This window comes from Anser cygnoides, chromosome 2 (genome assembly GCF_040182565.1).
Source record: "Anser cygnoides isolate HZ-2024a breed goose chromosome 2, Taihu_goose_T2T_genome, whole genome shotgun sequence".
Classification (NCBI taxonomy): Eukaryota; Metazoa; Chordata; class Aves; order Anseriformes; family Anatidae; genus Anser; species Anser cygnoides.
The window spans coordinates 54,676,066-54,694,618 of record NC_089874.1 but is presented as its reverse complement, the minus strand read 5'-3'; the positions used below and the strand labels follow the sequence as shown (position 1 = coordinate 54,694,618).

General features: G+C 44.3%; 1 long non-coding RNA gene across 2 annotated transcripts in view; it reads left to right on the top strand.

Moving 5' to 3' along the window:
- Positions 1 to 18,553, top strand: part of LOC125182079 (uncharacterized) — a 106,314-nt gene extending 87,761 nt beyond the window's left edge. For both annotated transcript variants that reach the window (XR_007161012.2, XR_010829314.1), the window contains 2 exons: positions 8,176 to 9,254; positions 11,611 to 18,553. This is a non-coding gene — a long non-coding RNA (uncharacterized lncRNA). The remainder of the gene's footprint in view (positions 1 to 8,175; positions 9,255 to 11,610) is intronic.

The window sequence follows — 18,553 nt, the reverse complement described above, 5'->3', positions numbered from 1 at the left end:
TGGTCATATTTAACTATTCTTACCACACAAGATACAAGTAAAGCATCTACCTTTAATCATGGGTGTTTTAAAACTGTAGACTCGTCCGCATTTGCTAACAGTTGGGGAAGAAAGTTGATCTTTCCTGAAAATACTGAAGCAGATGGGAGCAGTGTGAATGCCAGAATATCCCTACAAATTCTCCTAACATGAAACAGTTTTGGACAGTTGAGGACATCTGGAGTGAATATGGGAGAGGGAAATGAAAAATTTCTTGAATGTACTTAAAGGCTGAAATAGAATCACAGTGGCGTAGAGATGCAGAAACCCTGAATGAAATACACACATGGACACGGCAGAATGCTTAAGAGGAAGTCAGCCTGCTAGGAGCAGAACTATTTTTAGTCTTTTAATGAAGAAAGCAGCTGTATTTGAGAAAGCCAGTCACTCGCTACTTGGAAAATCAGCTGGAACTCTTTCTGGGTCCTGATGTTCTTGGTTGCAAGAGGAAAATCTTATGTGTAAGCTCTTTCAGCCCTAGAGAGCCTTAAATGGCAGTCATCGTGGGTTTTGAAGCACAGTTGGGAGCTTCTTGGGAACAGACTCCCAGACTTCTGTTGGAGCCCATGGTCACTCCGCGGTGTTCAACCACTCTTGGAATGAGCGTTTCTGTAGGATGCAGGGAGGATCCAGCGAAGTCCTCTGAGATGTGCGTTGAATGCAACACTGAACCGTGCCTTTCTGTGCTCAGTGCTGTGCTGCTTGCTGTACAACTTTTATTTCTGTTCTTAATTTACCAAAAGCTTTAGTGTGGAGCAGCAGTCTGTCCAGTTCATTGTAAATCCTGGCTTTTCTGATCTGCAAAGTGTTTGTGTTAGGTATGGGGATGGGGCACAGCCACTTCGTTTTGCTGCTCCGGTGAAACTGGAGCAGAACTGTGAAAACTTGCTCTTCTTTGTTATGTACCTTCTTTGTAAGGAATGGGCCCTTTAGTAAAAGTTTTTTTGGTGTAAAATACAGAGATGTCTTTTTCTGTCACATTGCTGAGTTGAACAAATGCTCAAAGAGAATCATGTGTATTCTGGCTGTGACAGGAATGGACAATAGTTATCACAAGGTCAAATCCATTGAATGTGCTTGCAGAAAGCAAAGGAGACAGCTTGAATTTCGGCTGGGTTGAGAAATAATTTCTGAACTAGTTAAAGTAGATGCATCACAAAAGGCTGAATCCAGAGGAAAGGGATTTTAGTTCCAACCAAGTGTCAGGAAAGCGTGACCGAAGTCATTTGTCCGAGGTGGCCTGGCATTTTCAATGAGAGGATGGGATTAGTGAGGAGGAGGAAGTGGTTTTGAAAACCTACTTCTGTGGATGATCTGTCAGTTTCCATCAGTGGCCACTGGCCAGGACCTTCAGGAACTGGACAAGATTTAAAGGCAAGGTGAAGTCGGGGTATTCGAGAAGAGCTGTGGAGAGGCCTCCAGGACCAGCAGGTATCCCTGCAATTTTGACCAATTCCTTCAGTTGCTTCTAGCTCCCAGCCTTGCGTTTGATTTGTTTAGAAATACATCCTTTGCTTGCTTGTCATAAGATTTCATACATGAAGTGTTTTATACAGCAGGAACCACCTCATACGTAGGTACTTAAATGTTAGAAAGCAGGCAGGAAGGGGCTGTAAGTTACTGGAAGAATGGTGTGATCTCTCCTTTTTTAGTAAGACTACTAAGGATGCTCTCAGCCTCCTTATTTCCTCATCACCCACCGTATGCCTGCAAAGGGCTGTCCTGCTTCAGATCTCCTGGCACAGTTTCCTTGTCTGATCAGCCCCTAAATCTGTTTCTGCTTAAGCAATGTAGTTGTAAAAAATAACCTCTGATACAAGTATCGAAGATGGGGAAGGAAGATCATCCGAACTGAATTGCACACGGGGCAGGTAGGTGCGTATTCACCCTGGCAGGCACACGTCGGACAGGGACAAGCAGCCCGTGGGGGCTCAAGGTGCAGGAGTCTCTTTGCCTGACCCCGGGACAGGCAGAGCAGCACGCCTGACCCCAGCCTTTGTTTTCTGCCGCAAGTACCTGGAGTTTTTAGCTGGTTTCAGTAGAGCCTGTTTTGCATAAACCACTTCTGTTTTCCCATTACTCATACGTCCCTTTGTTAATAACATAATGTAAATAATTCTGGGCTGGATTTGGCATTCATTTAAACAGGTGTAACACTAAAGCAGTTGTAATTGGTTTCAGCGTTCCCAGCCTTCTCTCTGGCTGCGCTTTCTAAAGGAGTTTACTGGGTTTTGCTTTTGAAGGCTTGTTACCATAATTCACCCATCAGTCTGCTGCTTTTAATGTTAATTCAGTTTCAGAGCTCGGTAGGAGGCAGGATGAAATGTTTCAGGCTGCGTCCTAAGGTTATTCTTCGAGTGGACAGTGTTTTAACTGGATGTGACGGGCATTGGCAAAAAGATGTTTGTGATATTTATAGTCCTCAGGAATCTGTATGAAAGGGAAAAAATGATTATCTGGATTCTGTATAAATACCACATCCAAAGCACACCTGTCTTCTGCCATGTGGGCCAGCTAATTGGTTTTTGATCTATTTTTACTGTTCTTAGCTGAAAGGCAATTTTTTTGTTAAGTTTCACAGAAAGCTCTAGAGCTGTTTTAGGGTTTTGTAGCTGTGAAAAATAGCCACGGTTCTGTTTTTTAAAAAGCATTCTCAAGGAATAATTACAATGATTGAGCGTGCTGCTTAAAAAAAAAAAACAGAAGCGTGTACATTTTTCATAGCTACACAACTCTAAAACGGCTTTGTGGGTTTCTTCACATATTCAGGAAACTTAAAAATAAAAAGGAGCAAATCTAGCTCTGAGCTTGGCAACAGCTGAAGTTTATATTTCACAAGTATCTGAAAATGGGTTCCTCCCCATTTGCAGACGCAGATGCCAAACTTTTAAACTGACAGTGCAAAGTTTATATTGCAAGCTTTGTAAAGGAGCAAAGCAGCATTTTTTTTTCCTGCTCTGCGCCAGTCCTGCAGTTCTGCATGGCTAGTTGGAGAGTTATTATTATTGTTTATGAATTCCTTGCCTTGCGGTCGTGCATAACAGCAAGTCGGCATTGTTGAATCGGGAACTGTAGACATGCAAATAGCAGAAAGGTTGCCCCTGCTGCTTAACTTTTGGCAGTATTTTGTATTCTGTTCCTGTCTGTATTAAAACACAGAATGCATTGAATGGGCCAAGCCCTGAAATCCTTATTTGGTTATTAAGAGGAGAGAGAAAGGGCTGTGATTCATTAGGAAGGGGATGAATAAGAGGCGGCGGAGAAGGTCTGTGGAAGGTAGTTTGGGAGCTGCCGTTGCCTTGTCTCATGACCCAGCGACACGGGGGTCATCTGGGCACGGCGAGGTGGCTCCTTCAAAAGTGATGCATGAGATGTTCCTCACGCTGGGGCAGACACAGGAGCAGCGTGAGGAGGTGGCTGCTGCTTACGTGGTGTATCCAATGCGTGTGCAGGGTTAATGGCCTCCTGGTAAATGCTCGCCCCGGCAAAGGCGACTTGGGTAGAAGTCATTGCATGGGATGCTCCTGAAACCAGCTGTGGAGAAAGATTATCTTTTTAATCTCCTTTTTAATGAAAGGCCAGGGTTTCTGGGGTTATATATTAGCTCAGACAAAAGGGGTGCGGGAAGGGGAACAAAACCTGCTGTTTGAGCATTAGACCAGGTCACTAATCCCGCTGCAGTATTTCGCCTGGAGCAGCAGGAGTTACAGATGTTTGTTTGCATCATCCCAGGATAGTCTCTGATGATGGTGGTTTGGGTTGCTGTAATCCCACAGAAATTATACTTTGGCTTCAATACTTTGGCTTGCCCGGGCATGACTGATCATTATCTGCTCTTCGAGATTAGCTGAAAGTGCCTGGCTAAACGCTGTGAACTTTGTGGTAGAGGAGGGTGAATCTGGGGGCTGGGCCTCCAAGAATATTACATTAAAAAGCTGGTACGTTTGTTCCCCCGTGGCCACCAGCGCAAAAGAAAGCAGAGGAGAGCCGAGCACAGCTAGGCTGGTTTGCTGGGGATATATTCAGGTGCTTAACTCACTGCACAGGCCACCACGGCCCTGGTAGGCAGCGTTTCAGCAAAGGCCAGTGAGTGCTGCAAACGACGTCGGGAGGAGAGTTCGTTCCCTTCTGCCTGCTTTTTAGGTTAAAAAGGAGATGATGCTGGAGGGGTAGCGTCCGCGTGGTGCTCCCCACACCTCGCGTCCTGCAGACCTCCAGGATAATTTTAGCGCGAGCCTCCCCGAGCACCGTCCAGCTCGTCTGTTTACAGAGTCACAAAGTCTCTTCTCATTATTTTGCAGGGATCAGAGGGGACAAAAGTTTAAATATTAGCTCAGCTATTTAAACCCTGTGCAATGCCAGTCTGCTTGGCACACAGTGTTGAATCTAGTGATAAGATATTCAGCCGACTGATGGCCCTCACGGCATTGAAAGAAGAAATATGCTGATAAATTTCGATGTGAGGGGTAGGAGGAGCAAAACCACTGAGAAGTTTTATGACAATTGCAAATCACAGAATCTGCCAAAAACCTGTGCTTAGAATACGTTGTTGCTCTCCAGTAAGCTCTGATTTCCCAGAAACTTCTGGAGGATTCCTAGATAAGTGGTATTGCAGATGAAGTATGGAAAAAAAAAAACTCCAGCAAAAGCTTCGTGTGTGAAAATATTTTCTGTTGTATAGTTGCGTTTTTGTCCACTAGATGGCTTTTCCCCCCTGCCTGCGACCTGATAGGGTTACAATTGTTTGGTTCAGATTGCTCTGTCTAAAGCAATGTTATCTGTGGCTTAATTCAGACACTGGTAACTGGTAAATTTTGGTCAAAAATTTCTAATTAAATACTGCATGCAGGGTTTATGTATCCCGTGATGTAGATTTTCCTACTTGGAGCAAAGTCTCCTGTACATTGGCACGGAGGAAAATTCAAGTTAAGATGTTTTTAGCAAAAATGTTTGCCAGAAAACAGTGTTTGCTGATGATACGAAATTAATAAAGACCACAGAGCACATTCTGTGGTTATTAAGTCTTCAACACTGACATTGAAAAATAATGTAAAATCTTCCAGACCATGTTTTGGTTTGGCTGGGGGTTTTTAGGAATTGGAAATAGAGGAGTTCCTCCCCTTACCCACCCAGCCTGTAGTATAATATTAATTAATGATGTTTGGAAGCAAATTTAGGTTCTGCAATTATTGTAATTAAGTGGGACAGATGGGACAGAATTCTGCATTATGTGGCTTAAGCCAAATCAAATAGAATCAAAAAAAAAAAAGGATTAATTTACATTATTTACATTGAGGAAAGTCTCTGAATGATTGTGGGAGTCCCAGTGACTGCTGAGATACCAGCAGGGCTATGCCTGTCCTGTTGACTAAGGTGAATAAAAAATAGACAGTGGTCAAGAGAAGAGCAAGTAGAGCACCCTGATTTAGTCAAATGTGTGGTATCCAGGATATGAAAAAAAAATAATATAACAATGCATCCCAACAATCAATTTTCTATTCTTTTATAACACTTGTTTTCATTGAAAAAGCATAACATGGCAGAACAATCACCAAGCTGATGTTCACTGTTTCACTGGACAAGTATATGGGAATTGGTGCAATTTTAGATCTGTAAAAAGTTCTCAAGAAATGTAGTTATACCTGCAAGACTGATTTAGGTACCCCCACTCAAGGAAGGCAGAACAACCTCTGTCACAAGCTGTTATTAGCATCCTCCTGAAAAGCTCAGCCCCTTGCTCCTACCAGCTCTTGGGGTTTGGGGGATTCCTGCAAGGAAGTGACTGCACGGCCCTGCTTGGAGATACAGTTATTCAGTTCATTTTATAGCCAGCGTGTGCCTGTTCAGGGTGAAGCTCCCATTTGTAGCTGTTGAACCAGAGCAGGCTTTTCTTTTCCTGTCAACTTCCTGGTAGCCACGGGGGGAAAAAAAAGTGTGTTCTCATTTCAGCATCCCTCGCCCTCCTCCTTGCTTCTCTGAAGAGGAAGCCAGCAAGCTATTTCTGTTACTCATCCTTTCCTCCAGCCTCCTTTCTTCAGGATCGTTATCTCTCGTGAATCATTCCAGTGCCCGTTCCTGGCCCCGGTTCTAGCTTTTACAAGCTTCAGCATGAAGTCAGGGGGCTGCTGGACTTCCCTGCGTGGCGTGGGGGGCCCGCAGGAGACTGGGACGATGCCTTGGTCATCTCACTCGGCGGGTGCTGGCTGGCAGCACGGGGATGGAGGAGCAGCACAAGCACGGGAGCTGTTTCTCTGCAGATTCAGGAAGCCAATGTTCTATCAGTTTGCATCAGTTTCAAGCTTGGAAAGGTTATTTTTGCTGCCATAAATCTTAATTTTCTTCTTCTTTTTTTTTTTTTTTTCTCAACGAAAACTTAGATTCTGTGGGAATTCATGACTGAGACCAGTGTCCACACTTGCCAGGGAAATCTTGCAACTGAAAAGCATCTGCGCCAATTTTTAAGCCCCATTTGACTAATACCAGAAGGATTAGCATGTAATTTTGTTCAGTGCCAGCACAAGAAAACCTCATGTGCTTTAAACTGAAGGGTACATACACCTGGGCAGTGCTAGGTTGAGGTGAAGAGGATCATGATGTAAAAAGTCCAGGTACACTCATGGCCCTGAGGCATGGAGCACTTCAGGCTGAGCCAGCCATTGTGCTACCTGTCTCCCGAATGAATGGGATGGAGGGACATGCTCTTTTGGCTCATGAGTGGGATGACATAATTTGACATTCTGAGTGTAGGAGGTGTAAAACACCAAACTAAGGCTGCTAATCTGGTGGTCGGCTAAGCAAGTTGGTCAGAAATGTCAGTGGACATTTAGGAATTGGAAACAGAGGACTCTAAAAGCCTCTTAGCTACCTTCTGCTCTGAGTTACATCTGTATAAATCCACTGACTTCCCTGGACTTCCCACATCAGGCCTATTCCAATGCTCCCAGAGGCAGAATGGAGAGGACAGAAGAGAGGAGAAAGGTGAATGGAACAAGGACGCATCCTGCAATTTTACTGTGTACACTGGATGCTCCCTTTCATGTGTTTCAATCATTTGGCCTGGAAGAGGGTGCTCCTTCTGGCCAACAGGAACTGTGAAGCCACAAGAAATAAGCAGTAACACCTAAGACTTCTGCAGTAGCATCAGTGCAATTGAGGTGTTGTTAGGGAAAACCTTCTCTTGGATGGAAATGCGTGTGCTGCAGAACACGCAGTGGTGACAGTCCTGGTTTTTATATCTTCTCCTGTGTAGCTATCTGCTGGTCATAGACAGAAGAGACTATGTGAAGTCCTCCAACTTCAACTAGAGTGTTCCAGAAATAATAGCTTTGAAAAAAAAGTTGAGTTTTTAAACAGGAGCAAAGCCTTAGCACAATTTAAAAATCACCTGGGAGGTGATGTATGGGGTTTCTTTCCCTGATGCCACACGTATTTGGCATACTGTGAAGCCTGAGCTTTTACTAAGTGCAAAGGTAGTTGGGAAGAGCCAGGTCATGCTACTCTTTGAACTTACTGTAGCAGCAGATCCAAAAGGCAGTAAATAATAGCTTAGCACTCAGTCCTTACCTGTGCTGATCTCATGAAATTCAGCATAAGGAAGCAAAGGTTGAACTAAGCCACCTTTAATCCATCTTCAGTCTCAGTGTTGGCCAAAGATCTCCTTTAACCAGTGCCAGTTCATTAAAGTACTGCAGCTCTTGCTCCAAAAATCTCAAGCTCGCTCACAGCAAGTCCTCAGCTGGAGGTGGGCAGGACACGTACAGACCAGCGATGTTCATTCACTGTTCTCCTGTGCCACCGCACACCTCCGTAAAGGCTGTGCTGAAGTCCCTTCGCCTCTGCCAGCACTGTGCATTCCCCTCTCTAGGTCAAAGAAAAATGCTTTTTACCACGCGGAAAACTGTCATAGAAACATGACTAACCCAAACAAAATTCTGCAAAGGAAATATAAATTCAGTTCCTTTTGTGCATCTGAGATACTGCTGCCAAACCTGTGCTATGAAAGGTCAGGGACAACAAGCAGTGAGAGAACAAAAAATATCCAGTAACGCCAGAGCAAGATGTGCACGTCCCAGGATATAAATTTGGCGCTGGACTGAACAGAAAATGATTTGCCAACATTTTTGTCTGTCTTTTCAGCTGAGACACGGGTTTACAACATTGAAAGCAGCTGTCCGGGTTTGAGCTGGGGTTGACACAGGTGAGGAGCGGCTCTGCTGACCTGACCAGGCACACGAACTCCGTCAGGCCTCTGGACTGGGCTGGTCGTCCTCTCAGCAACCTCGGAGGCCCTCCCCAGCCTCGACACCACGATATGGCAGACACAGCACACGCTGTGGCATCCCACCAGCTTCATGAGCACAGCACCGCCTTGCTGGGGTCTGTCTCCCTTTAACACCATGGAAAGACTACAGCATTTCTTCTCAGGGTTTGATGGGATCCAGTTTTGCTTACATCCTAATGACCAACCATGGAAAAAAATGAGTGACACGTACCTGTTAGGAATTAGCGTGTGCTGTTAGTTAAGCCTTTGAATGTGTATTTAATTTTCAGGTGGATGCATAATTACTCTGTGACCTGTTTAGCATTTCAGACTCATTCCTTTCAAAGACTGGAAAAAAAAAGAAAAAGAGGTTACATCCAAGCTGAAAAGAAAAAGAACACAAAAGATTTTTTTTCTGTATCATTTTAAAAAGGTTTTTGACCAAATTTGTTTCCGAAGTAGTTTGCTCTCAGTCCTAAGAAGACAACTGCCAGCAGCTGGCTGGGAAAATGCTAAAGTTAGTCTGCAAAATAATAAAACTCACATGATGTGAAACTGTACAAAACCGAGCCCGTTCTAACCACAGCTAGATTTCATTGTCATTTTGGAAAAAAAAACCTGTGAAGTGTCTGGGGGTTTTCTTTGTTGTGATTTTTCTTAAAGGGATTTTCTTTTGGGAAGGCAATGGCAGAAGGGATTTTTGTGGGTTAATTTTCTGTCAAAGCTTTGTGATAACGGGCAAGCAATATGATTTTGGCAGGAAATTATCGTGTTCTGCATTAGAGAATGAGTTGTTCCCTTGATTATGTACCAAGAGGTAGCCCTTTCTGGATTTATGGATTTTTCTATATATTTGCATAGGAAGTCATTACAGCACCTTTTTACCTGATAAAAACTAGCACCTTGTTGCATGTTTCTGCATGTCTCACAACTCCCTGGACAAGCTATTGATCAGGTAAGTCGCTCCTAAGGAAGGAGAAAGTCATTCTGTGCACTCTTGGATGGGAGATAAGCTTTGTTGCTACTCCACAACGAGCTGTCTCTCTCCTCTCTCTTTGCACAGAGCACGATAACTTTAGAAATCACTTGCTGCTTTCCATTTAAGACTTCCAGCCTACTGCATTACAGGGGAAGAAAGAAAAGAAGGAAAAAGCACAACTTTTCAAACGGAGGAAAGTCAGTCCTTTTCCTTGTCAGATTCAAAAAAAGCAAATGCTTGCCCAGCTCTGCTGTTTCACTGTTGATTTCAGTGCTAAAAATGATGCACATGTGTTATATTAGAGTTATTCAGGGTGTGCATATTCATTCAGATTCATATAACTATTGACCAGAAGCAAGGTTAAATGGAGCCTGGTTAAAAATTAACCTTTTTTTTTTTTTTTTCCTTAAATTGCATAATGCTGTAACACACTCTTCAGGCAATCCTTCAGCTTTCTAGCGTTAAGTCATCTCTGATGATGTGCAGGCTGTGCTTAAAGGCAAGGCAACACATTGCTAACAGCTCCAATGCCCGAGAAGTTTCGTGCTTTTGCTTTAAACTGGTGATTCTCTGACGATCTTTTTATCATTACAGTGTGGGAACAAGTATGCATACTCATTTTTGCATTTATTTTCCTGAACATCACCTTTCAAAATGTACCTTTCAACATGCCCGCTTCTAATCCTGTGCCCCTAAAACAGCTCGAGCAAGGGATACAGGAAAATGCAGGAAAATTAAAGTGCTTTAGGAGTCCTTTCTGCAAAGAATACATCTGCCTTTGAGCCTGCATTTTGTCTGTCAACGCAGGGGAAGGTGAGGGGAGCGTGTTAGGAAGCAATAATCCAAGGCTCGTGGTAAATTTAAGTCCCGTAATTCTGAATTAGCTGCGATTCCTGCTGTCAGGAACACAGAGCTAAGTAAAGGTTAGATTTCCTCTCCCACTGTATTTTCATTCAGATTAATATTTAAGCCGCGCTGGTGGTGTGTCCAGGAGAACAGTCGGTCCTTTTACAGCTCTAAACGGTAAGAGGCTGGGTCTGTTCGAGCTCGCCCGCCGGCTGTTTGAACAAGGCGAGCACCTTGCTGCAGCTGGCCGCAGACCCCGCGCTTTCATAGCTCTCACGCTCCCCGTTTGCACCAGCCCGCTCATTGGCCACAGCTATCGCCCTCCTTGCAGTGCCTGCTGCTGACAGTGTATCTCTCCTCAGCTGAGATTACTGCGTATGACCTACTTTGAAAATGGTGTGAACCAAGGTTCACAAATTGTCTTGGAAGGATGCCACGAGGCTGGTGTGCAAACATGCGCGGGCTGGGAGGCTGCTGTCAGAGCAAAACCGGCTGTCTCCACGTCCTCCCAGATGCAGCGCGCGTTCTTTCGCCAGCCCCGGCTTCACAATTCATCTTTGTGCTCTCGAGTGCAGCATACTGATTTCCCGGGCAGGCCCGCGAGGTTAGAGAGCCTCTGGCCAATCAGCCCTCCGTGCCTTTTTGCTCCCCGAGCAGCTGAAGTAGTAACAGAGATGAATAAAGGGTTTCAGGCGGAGCTGTCAGCTGAAGCCTCGCTGTAGTAGTAGTAGTTGTAGTAAAAGCAGCAGTAGTGGTATCAGAATACAAGTCACAAAGGAGGGCTAGGCGGTGGTGCTTTATTTACACAGTTCATCTGTTTACTATAATCTGCCTGTTTATAGTGTAATGTAAACTTGCAATTACCAAACCTGCTTTCCATGCCAGACGAATGGTTTAACCTGTATGTCATTCCAAAATACTGATAGAAGAGAGAATTCAACAGAAAGGAGCTGCCTGGAGAGCTGCAGCCTGAAACCTGTACGGGTTTGGTTTTTTTCTTCTTTCCCTTCCTTACATAAGCTCTGTACTGCAGAGGAAAGTTTCCACAGACTCAGAAGATCATATGCAGTTTCAAATCTACTTGAAAGATAAGTCTTTTTTTTTTTTTTTCTCCCCAAGGCTAATATATTACATACCTACTTAGCAAGGGCTGCCTGTTATCTGATAAGATAATTAGCATCAGACACTAGGAAAAGCATATGTACTTTTAAAAAGCAGCATTGCTGAGCGTTCACAGAGAGAGTTAAAGAGCATGCTTATCAGAGCTGTTCCACGCAGAAGACTTGCGCTAGCATTTGACTTTGGGTCAAGAAGTCCTTTATTAAATTAGCAATGCAAATGTGTTTTACTTTATACATGTGGAATTTAAGTGTGTCGGACAGCCTCCCTCTTGAGCACTTTGGGGCTTTTTACAGATTTACTGTGGGCCAAGAGTTCCAACTTGGGCTCTGAGTATTTCTTTTTGTTTGTTTTATCCTCTGTAAAGACATCTGTTCTACATGGCTCTCCACCTTGGCTGCAGTTCAATTTCCACTGACTTCCATGAACTCCATTATGAAACCCAAGTGCAAGCCTGCCTTTGCACCAGGACCAGCCCGTGACTCCTGAGCACAGACTTGCAGCTTACGGATGCTTTCGGCCACCTCTCCTGAAGCACGTGGCTACAGGGAGCAACGACCACCTTGAGGAAAGTGCACCTCATCCTCGAGCTTGTCCCTCCCCTGCTGACTGACAGCCATGAGGCTGCAAAGCCACGGTAGAGTAGTTTAAAAATAGGGAAAGCTGAGACAAAGACCTTTATCAGCTCTAAAAGCAGGACAACACTGATGCTTACCATGCCTGATATGGTCTTTGCCAGTTGCTGAACGGCAGCAGTGATCCAGGGTGGTCAAAGGGGAAGAGGGCAGGCCGTGAAACAAGAACTTGACATCTGACACTTGCCAGTCCTGTTCGTGCAGCGGCTGGCCCATAGGCAGGAGCTCCTGTCTGAGCACGCTGGCCGGATCCTCTGCAGTGAGCCCTTCTGGCCTGGCAGTCATGATAATAAATACCGTAACCAGGCTGACATTTTGGCCAGGCAGGATCTTTCATAAGTCTCAGCTGGGAGTGATTGCTTTAATGAAAAATGTTAATAGACAAATAGCTTCCCCATGAGTTGTTATTTCTGGTGTTGAAGGCACTGAGTTGTTTTTAGTGGTGGCTGTTTTCTTTTAATAGCATACACAGGGCTTTCTGGGGCATGTGGTATCTCCCCATTTAAAAGGTGGGAGCAGGACTCTGAAAAACGCACGGTGTCCTTGTCACTTGCATTGTTCCCTGTGACCATGCAAGATGTGATGGCAACTGGGGGGACTGAAGCCAATGGAGCGTTCCCAGTGCTAGTCCCTGTTACAGGGCTGCGAGTGGAGGAGTTCTGGGCCTACGTGGTGTACCCATGTTATGGACGGTAACATCAACTGCGCAGCAAATATTTCTCCTCAAGACATTTTTGCAACTATTTGCATTGGAAGAACCAGCCACTGATGCAGGGAGGTGGCAAATCCTTCCCCTCCCTGATAAGCCCTCTTAGTCTGACTGACTGACCTGATGCATCAGCTTCTCGAAGCAATCAGCAGTGAATGAGCAGATCACAAAGAGGGGATGTGGTTGGAGCAGCACAAAACCAGCCAGCCCAACGTTTCTTTTCTGTTGCCTCTGGTTTTAGAAAGCACTTTGGAGCAACAAAACATAGTGAGGAGAGGGAGATGCAAGTACTGCTAGGCATGCTTAGCCACCAGCTCCTGCTCTTCTCTCTGCCCTCAGCCCCTCTGAGAAATGAGGGAAGACTTGAGCAGAAGAGGAAGACATCCCATGAGTGCTGGTGGCAGAAATGTTGCCTGACACAGGCATGGACACAAAGTACTGCCACAGAACTTGCCCCTGCCAGCTGCCTAATTCTCTGACGTTACAGAAGGACCCTAGTGTTGCTTTATAAACCTCAGTTGACGCTACTCATCTTGTCACATCTCCTGTGTGAGGTGTCTTATTGCACACCCTCTACTGAAAAATCCCAAGTGCTTAATATAAATCAGAAGAAGGAATGTAACGCTGTCTTTCCGGATTTGGGCAAATAGGTATAGAAGCAAGGTATTTGGGGCATATGCAAATGGAGATGATGTCCTCCCGCTTCGATTTGAATCTTCCATCACAGTTAGTATCTGCTCTGGTAAGATTCAGTCGTACAGCCGTCTTTCAAAGAGTGAGATCCTGCAAGCTACCACCCAAACCCTAACTGTCCTCTGCTAATCAAGTTGACAAAAATTAATCTCTAACATCAGCTGTGAGGCAGCCAGTAACTTGATCAGGTTTCAGGATAGCACAGCGTACTGAGACTGTCCTTGTAACTTTGGCCAGTGAGAACGATTTTGAGTGCACAATTACTTGTTGGATCACTCCTGATATTCGATACTGTTGATCATCAAATGCTGCTAACCTGTGTGAAGAAGCTATGCGTATCAGTGGAAGCTCCATGAAATCATTCTGGTCTTTCTCCTACGATGGAGCCAGATGAGACACAAGGAGTTGCTTTCCTCTTTCCAAACTCCTCCTCTCTGGAAGCTGACAAGGCTTGTACCGTATGTATGTGGAACCATTTGAGAGCTGGGGAGGGGATCACATGGTGAGCTAAAGGGCCTGCCTTTATACAGATGATATCTAGGTTTTCATATTCCTTATTGCAAGCATAAGTACTGCCATCCCCTGTCTCAGTGACTGCGTGAAGTTGGCACTGCACTGCAGAGCAAGTGGCCAGAAGTAAACCAGGCAAGTCTAAGGTCTCAGTTGTACTAAACAGCTGCATTACTGAGCATCGCACGTAAAACAAATGGATCGCGCCAGCTTAAGACCAGTTTGGTTGCAAGCACCATATCAGCTCCTCAACTGACTTACCCTTAAACCAAAACAGGCACGATTTAACATTGAAGCATGAAAATGTCCACTCTGTCTCTCTTGTCAGTTCAACTAAAATGGATTTTAAGTGATGACTCTAGAGAAACTCATGTAAATTTTCCTAGGAGTTTAGACCTGGGTGATGACTGTAACAGTAGAGGGGTACTTTGAAATTTTGACTTCTGTAGATATTCCAGATGCAGAGGGCCTCTGAAGTTTGTTGCACCTCTGTGAACTTTTGGGCTTTAGTATCTGTCCACAGAGTACACACAGAAACAGGGAAGATCCATCTGTTTTGCAGGGACCAGACTGTTCTCTATGCTCTCCTGGGTGCAGTGCAGCTGTGACGGTCCACGTAAAATGCGATAACTGCATTTAAAATCACATGCTTAGAAAACTGGAACAAATGGGAGCAGTCTGCCAGTTTACCATGCATGTTGCCATAGGCCTGTTGTTTATGAATAACATAGGCCTGGTGTTTACGAATGTTTCCCCAATTTCTTCTCTCTGCTCTGCATGGAGACTCTGCTCCACTATGTGGAGTCCGGGGTGAGTTTTCAGTTTTGACCCTGGAAGGCTTCCAAGGAAGTGGCCTTCGCTGTTTCTGAGGTTGGGCGTTCCTTTATGACCATGATCGCACGCAAGTACACTTCACAGGAGCAATGAAACTGTCAAGCTAGAGAAGGAAGCTTCTGGAAACACAGCTTTCCCAGAAGTTGTATCTAGACAAGGTAATGTATTTCTGCAATGAATAAGATGTCTGTAGACTTCATCGCTTTCAGAAAGTGTCAAACTCCACCTGCAAGTTATAGAAACACCCAAGTGCGCGTGTAATCCCTACAGAATTGATCAAGCTCTTTCTCCTATGGGGTGGTAAGGAAGGAAAAGTGGGAGAGATCATTGTTGCTATTTTTACACGCTTGGGAGCAGCTAAGCGATTGTAATAATGGAAGTCATAAATTACTTCGCCACTTCACAGTGAACTGACTCCTTGGAGAAATACAGGATAGGTATTCTGAATGGCAGACGCTGCAGAGGAGAGGACTCGCTCACATGGGAGAGGGAGATTGTATGGATGAAACTGGAGATCTCTTCTGCTCCCCCACTTAAATTCCTTTGCAGCACAAGCAAAGCAGGCACTGCATTTGCAGTCTGGAAGAATTTGGTGAAGGCATCACACCTGCTACCTGAAGGATGGTTCAGCAAAAGGAATTCAAAAGTTTATTCAGTGGATTTCTTTTTCCTTTTGCAGTTACCAAAAAAGAAGCTCATTCATATGCACTTGACAGCGAGAGGTAAATTTTCAGTGCAGCGCAAGGTGACTTAACCACATGATTCCCAGGAACAGCAGTGGGAATGCTGCAGCAAAATCTTCGTGCCCGAGTATGTGAAAATATCTATAGTTAAATCCTATGCCCTGTGACAGTGGGAATCCTGGTCAATGAATTTTGTGCTGAGTGCTGAAACAAATAAAATCCATGCCACAAATCTCCTGTCTGCAGCACTGTGATTCTCTCTATTTTAGATTCTGTGCAGACTTCTTCCTGGTGCATTGCATTAATATTAAATTAACAACACACTACTCACATGGAACTTACATTCTAAAAAAAGCTCACATTATGCTGTAAGCCTTTTATTACAAAATAATAGCAGTCGTGAGGTTAAAGTTTGTTCATACAGTTTTCTATAGAACATCTGTACATTTTTTATGGAGGATAAAAGCTACGTTCCATGTGTAGCTTAGTCATATGAATATAGATAATGAGTAGTTTATTGAATTTCCTTTTAGATTTTACCATTTGCTTATATTCATATAAAGTTCTTCCATGCAAAACATACCAGATTTTTGTAAGTGGTGCTTTCTTTTCAGAAACACTAATTTCTCTGTCAGTGTTCTGCAGAGGATGTGTCCTGATAGGAAAAGGACCTATTCCTCTAGGATTTAGCTTGTAGCTAGAGGCATAAATCAGAGATTCTCCGAAGTGGATTGTAATCCACACTGGAGAGAATAAAGAGAAATCGCTAGGTCCATATGGAGTGGGACCTTGAAAAGCTTTATGAGGACCACATTCACTGGAACCATTACCCAGTATCCAAACTATGGGAGCCCACGAAAGCTTCAAAACCAAAATATTTCAAGGCTTTTGTGGCCTTCCATGATGCGGAAGCTGGACAGAATTTTTATTGAATCTGGCCCTAAGTAAGCAAAAGAATTTTGTAATCAGTGCCTGGTTTAACAGGAAGCCAGAGAAATTCTTTTAATATTGGAGTGATATGGTGGGAAAGCTTAGCCCTAGATACAGTCCTGGCTGCTGAGCTCAAGAGAAATTTGCCTGCAAGCAAAACTAGCTGCAAGTACAGGAAACTAGTAATTAACCTGAAGTGGAAAAAAGGTATGTATTGGAATCTCAGTTTTTTACTGTGTATATGTAAACCATACCTTACTTTTCAAGTGCTGCCCCTTCACCCCACAAAAATGTTTTTAATGCTATAAAGATGCAATCGTTGAACACTAATCCCTCTCTCCTTCTTCCTATCTCGTAGAAGCAGTTTCAGTTGCTGGTTGGGAAGCTCTGCACACAGAGCCAGAACTCCTTAATGCCATTCCAGGTGTCAAACAGCAGGGACTATTAGAAAGCAATATGTAGACATTCTCAGCCCTGATGGTATTTCAGCATTAAGCCTAGATCCTGGAACAGTTGCTTGCTGTATTGCCAAATGTCTTCCACATTAAAGCTTTGATATTATTGATATGAAAAACGCAAATGGGTGACCAATGCATAATGGCCTAGAGTCCAAAAGGAGTACATCAAATTATGCCTTGAACTTCAGATCATTTTGGTGCTCTGAAGTGAGCCTTGTGCCATGGCAAAGTTACAGGGAGGGGCAGATATTTTAACTGCACTTGTGTTCTCAACGTGAAGTTTTGTTTCCATGTTTTAGATGCAGAGATTTGGGTAGTATGAAAAAATGTCCAAAGGGGCATTAACCAAAACTCAGAGAGTTCTGGAGATCCAGACAATTGGACAGGGCTCATTTGGGGTCTAAATGAGTGGGTCTGAGCTCATCCTTTTAGCTTCAGAGTATACCTGTAAGTGATGATGATTTCACCCAGAGCAATATATAAGCATTTCAATAAACAGGGTGTGCATTGTGTAGCAAAATCAAAGCTATGCAGTAATAACTACCCTGCAGCTAAATGGATGCTTTTTCCACAGCTGAATCCTTAGAGGGATGATGTAGTGTTTAGTCATTCATCGCCATGTGACTTATTAAAACAATTAACAGGCAAAAAAAGTGGTTATTTTGAGTGGCTTGGCTAAGGCTATACAAAATGAAGTTCAAGCAGAGTGAGTTTCTACCTCTGTTGGTAGCAGAGTGAAGTGGCCAAGGCTGCGGTTCTCCTCTTAGCTCTCCTTCTAGCTCGCTGTTTGACCTTGGAAAAGTCCCCTAACCATCTTGGGTTTGCGTTTCATTATGAGCTTGAAACGTGAATCAGCTTCTCTGAAAGATTTGCAGGCTCTCAGGGCAAACCTGGGCCCAGCTTTGGGGTTCAGCCTGATGGGTTTATAATTTGAGCCCTGTGTACACGAGGTTTGAGGTTTTGACTTGTAACCAGATGAAACATAATGGTTTCAATTGAGTTTTGCTTTGAATTTTTGGGTTCAGCTGCACTCCTCACTTAAAGGGAAGGCCTGAAAGTGGTGAAGCTAGCTGAAGAAACTATCCACTGAGGGCTTCTAGGGGAAAACCAGATAGTTTCACTCAGTCTGATTCAAAATTAAAGGCCTGGCTGTATGGCTTACTGTGGTTTTTATACTCAGTGCAACTCCCTGTGCTCTGTTCCAGGAGGAGAATATAAGAGAGGCAGGTGTGTAATGCTAAACACCTGCAAGGTGGCTTGGACAGAAGATGTCTGCACACAAACCTGGAAACCATGTGAGTGATGATGCAATTTTTCCCTTTTTGAGTTTCCTTGCCCTTCCTCCATTTCTTCCTTCCCAACACTCCTTCATCCAAACAGTGTTGTGCAAACAAAACTCGCAGTGATTTTAACTGCGATGTATCCCAGGAGGTACAGGACTTGTCTTTTAGTTTTCCTACCACCTGGCAAAGAGATACCAGGTTAGTCTGCATGCACCTCATGTCCGCTGTCCAGGTTGCTGTGTTTGGGTCCTACTTTGCTAGACCTACGTGTCTCTGTCTGGACTTTTAGCGATGCTCTGGATGTGCAAGTCTTTCTGAAGCTTGAAAAGCCAGCGGAGCTTGAAATCAGCTCTAGTTTGTCAATGATTGAAACTCTTTTCCATGCTCTAGTGCTGCGGACACTGCAGCTTATAGTGCACGCCTTCACACTCAGTTAAGGTAGATAGCTAAATAATATGGGCTTAGCAGAAGAGGTTTCTACAGGCAGTTGTGGTTCTCCTCAGCAAGGGCATGAAGGCTGGGTGAGTGCCTCAGCTCTGGGCTGCAGTCTGCTCGAGGTATACCTGCACCCTGTG